Below are 4,567 nucleotides of genomic sequence, written 5' to 3' on the forward strand. Positions count from 1 at the left end.
TATTTACTTATTTATTTGAGAGAGAGTGAGAGGGAGAGAGATCACAGAGGGAGAGGGAGAAGCAGACTCATTGCTGTGCAGGGAGCCCAATGCGGGGCTCGATCCCAGGATCCTGAGATCATGACCTGAGCCAAAAGCAGATGCCCAACTGACTAAGGCACCCAGGCACCCTGTTCTGTTCTTTTGAATGGAATATTCTGATTATAACTCTCAAGTCCATCTGGTCCAGTGTGTCATTCAAAACCAATATTTTATTGTTTGTTTCCTGTTTAGATGATCTGTCCATTGATGTATGCGAGTTGTTAAAATCCCCTACTATTAGTGTATTATTATCAATTAGTTCTTTGTGTTTATCATTGTTTTATATATTTTGTTGCTCCAATGTTGGGGGCATAAGTATTTACATTTGTTAGACCTTCATGTTAGATTGTCCCCTTTATGAATATATTGTGTCCTTCTTTATCTCATTTTACTGTCTTTCTTTTAAAGTCTAGTTTGTCCAATACAAGTATTGCTTCTCAAGTTTTCTTTTGACATGTTTTTGCATGATAAATGTTTTTGCATTTATCTATACACTATCTATACCCATTTTCTATACACTATATATTTATCTATACACTATCTATACACATAGATAAATATACATTTATCTATACACTAAGTTATCTATACACTAACTTTCAATATGCAGGTGTCTTTAGGTCTAAAATAAGTCTATTGTAGGCACCATGAGGGTTGATCTTGTTGTTTTTTTATTTGTTTATTTTTAAATCCATTTGAATGGAGTATTTAGTTGATTTACATTCAAAGTAATTATTGATAGACATATTTATCACAATGTTATTACTTGTTTTGCCATTGCTTCTGGAGATTTTCTCTGATCCTTTCTTGTCTCTCTCACTTTTGGTCTCTCTCCTTTTCACTCAAACAGTCCCCTTTAAAGATTTCTTGCTGGGCTGGTTTAGTGGTCATGAACTCGTTTTGTTTTTGTTTGTCTGAGAATCTCTTTATTTCTCCTTTGATTCTGAATGATAGCTCTGCTGAATAAAGTATTTTGGCCACAGGGTTTTGTTTTGTTTTGTTTTGTTTCCGTTTAGCACTTTGATTATACCTTGCCTCTCTTTTTTGCCTTCCCAAAGCCAGAAGCAATCTGCAGCTAGCCTTATGGGTCTTCCCTTGTAAGTGAAGGACTATTTTTATCTTGTTGCTTTTAAGACTTTTTTCTTTATCAGTATATTTTTACAAATTTAATTAAAATATGTCTTGGTGTTGACCTTCTTTTATTGATTTTGTTGGGAGTTACCTGTGCCTCCTGGATCTGGATGTTTGTTTCCTTCTCCAGATTAGGGGAGTTCTGCTATTATCTCTTCAAATAAATTTTCTGCTCCCTTTCCTCTCTCTTCTTCTGGGATTGCTAAAATACAAATGCTATCATGTCTGATGGCGTCTTTGAGCTCCCTAAGTCTATTCCCTTGTTGTATAATTCTTACATCTCTTTTGCTCAGTTTCATCACTTTCCATTAGTTTGTCTTCTATGGCACTAATTTGTTCTTCTGCTTCTTCCACCTGTTGTTCATTGCATCCAGCCTTTTTCAATCTTATTTATTACACTCTTCATCTCTCATGGATTATTTTTTAACTCTTTATCTGTGTGGTAAGAGTTTCATGTGGTGAAACACATGGAGAAGAGCCTACAGCAGGCCTGTGAGCTGCTGACCACATAAAAGAAGCAGCTGACCCAGGATGACATGGAAACTGAGAATGGCCACACCCTAGAAAGCAAGAGGCTGGAGCCAGTGGCCCTGGCCTCTGAGATGCATTCCTGTAAGTCCCTACTTGGTCAGGTGGAATAGAACCTGCTGGTAGCCAAGCAGTGTTCAAGCTCACTGAACAGCTACTTCCAGGAGCACTGCCTGTATTTTGAGTGCCAGGAGGCTGAGGTGCACGGGATGGGCCAATGTTCTGACACCCTCCACCAGCAGTTTAAGCCCAGGGCCAGAGCGCACAGTGCACCAGGAGTGATGTGAAGACTACTATAGCAGCTATGACCACATGCTCCAGTTCTTGTCCCACATCCATGACTTCAAGCCCCAGGAGACAAACAGCCTCAACCAAATGGAGACCGAAATGAAGAATAAGAAGAGCATGCTAGATGAATTAATGAGAAAGGAACAGGTAGTACAAAAAGTCAATTCGCATTCCCAGCAGTACCTTAAGCTATCAAGGGCTATGAGTTAGAAATGGAGAAACTAATGTCCCTTCTTGGTTTGGGAAATGGTAGGAACAGCCATGTAAGAAAGCGAGCCAGGCTCCAGTCCCCTACTAAGAAAGCGAGGGAAAAGGACTTACTTACTGCTAAGTTTGCTGAAGTTAACACCATCAACAGACAGAGGCTGCAGAATCTGGAGTTTACAATGATTTTCCTCCTCAGCTGGAGGTGGGAATGAGCCTTGAGACCCTGCCAGGTTCAGAAGGAGCTGGATGAAAAGTTCAAGGAAATGCAGCAGCTGGAGAAGAGGATCAAAAGTGATTGGGAAGAAATCCTCACTCTACAGAATCACACCCCTCAAAAGGCAGTGGTGAAGAAGGTGTGAGACTCTGCTCAAAGAGAGTTTCCAGAAGATGAAAAGGACACTGGTGGAGGAGCAGCAAAGGAATCAGCTGATGCAGGAGGAGCTGGAGGTGCTGCAGCTGGGGCTGCAAGCTCTGGAATCAGGGAGGGAGGGCAAGAGTACATGGTCAAGGAAGTTTTGTTCATCAAATGGGACAGAGATCAGATAGACAAGGTGTTGAAGCTGAAGAAAGAGCTGGAGGAGCTGAGGTGGCATTAAGGTATCCAGGAAGCAGAGTAGGCCCTCCTGCAGCATCACATCTGCTGTTGTGTTTAGCAGCTCTATCCTTCAGACCAGTCATCTGCAGAGGCTCTCCTTGCCTGCTCTGTGTAGTGTTTGGTCCCTGGCCTGAATGTGCTGAGTTTTAACTAGGTGTGCTCTGGTCTGCTTGTTAAATGAAATCTGATCCCAACTCCACTAGAATTGGGGCCCTGCAGAACATTCTGGTCAGGAAATGTAGTGTGGGCAGGGATTCCTGTGGTCTTCTGGGGGAGGAGCCCACCATGCTGAAACCAGGCAAACTTGAATGAGAAAGGATGTCCAGCCAGATTGCAGGGGGGGGGGGCTTGATGTATGCAAGTAAGGCAGCAGATATCAGTGTGAGCTACTTCCCACAGGTGACTCTGTGTTTGTGCTCAGGGGAAGGTGAGGGAAATGGCAGAACCCAGCTCCTTTATTCAGGGAGAGGTGTCTCCATGACTGCTGCCTCTCAGGGAGGTGCTCCAAGATGAGTGAATAATCTCCCCACTGTGTGTCCAGGCACTCTTCAGATAGTTGTTTCCATATTGTCTGGTGCTGAGTTGTTTGTCTGACTTCTCTTCAGGAATAGCAAAGTGCCCTCCAGGTTGTATCCCAGCCAATCCCACTAACCTGTAAAACTCTAGGCTTTAAGCCTCACTGCTTACAAGAACTCACAACATTCGGTCCCTCTCATTTTTCCAGCAAATGGCTTTGGAGAAAGTTTTTCCTTGTCCTTTCCCCTGTGTACTCCTCTTTCTCCTGCCTTTCTCTGTGATCATGGCTCCCTCCCCTCTGTAGCACCTGAGGTTCCTTTCTTCTCCAAACCATGTCTCCCCACATCTTACATTCTTCAATGTGGCCTCTTCTCTCCTTTTGATTGTGGAATTTGCTGTCAATCTTCAGGTCGATTTCTGAGATATTTAGGATGATATGACAGATAACAGTTGTGTTCCTGGGACCAGGTAAACCTAGAGTTTTCCTACTATCTTCCTCCCTCTGTGTTGGATAATTTGCTGCAGCTTTTACATCAGCACTTGCTGCTTCATGTTGCACTGATATGTTATCAATACAACTCTTTTTTTTTTCCTTAAACCTCATGAACCAATCTCTGTTAGCTTCAAATTTTCTTGTGCTGCTTTCTTACCTCTCTCAGTCTTCATGGAATATTGGATTAGGCTTTAGCTTAAGAAAAGATGGTTTGGTTGGATCTTATATCCAGACCACTTAAACTTTGACCATACCATCAGTAGGTCTGCTTCACATATTTTATCAATCCTGTGTTCACTGGAGTAGCACTTTTAATTTCCCTTCAATAACTGTACTTTGGCATTCATAGCATGGCTAATTCTTTGGTACAAGAGAACTAGTTTTTGTCCTTTTTTATTTTAGAACCTTTTCTCAGTAAGCTTAATCATTTCTGCCTTTTAATTTAAAGTGAGAGATGTATGACTCTTCCTTTCATTGAACACTTAGATAACATATTTTTTAAGGTCACACAATGACTTTATTGACCTTTTTGCACACCTGTAGACCTTGTCCTCCTTTATAGAAAAGAGAGAGTACTTTGGAAAACACCCCCTGGACACCAAGGAAGTAATAATTCTTGTACAGCATCTGAGTACCTGCATAATTCTGTAGTTGACATCGAGACTGCAGGTAATGAAGAGAACTCACAGACCATTTCATTGCCTTACCTGATTTAAAAACTTTAAAAA

The sequence above is a fragment of the Ursus americanus genome, chromosome 5 (genome assembly GCF_024610735.1).
Source record: "Ursus americanus isolate L20-20 chromosome 5, mUrsAme1.1.p, whole genome shotgun sequence".
NCBI classification, from domain to species: Eukaryota; Metazoa; Chordata; class Mammalia; order Carnivora; family Ursidae; genus Ursus; species Ursus americanus.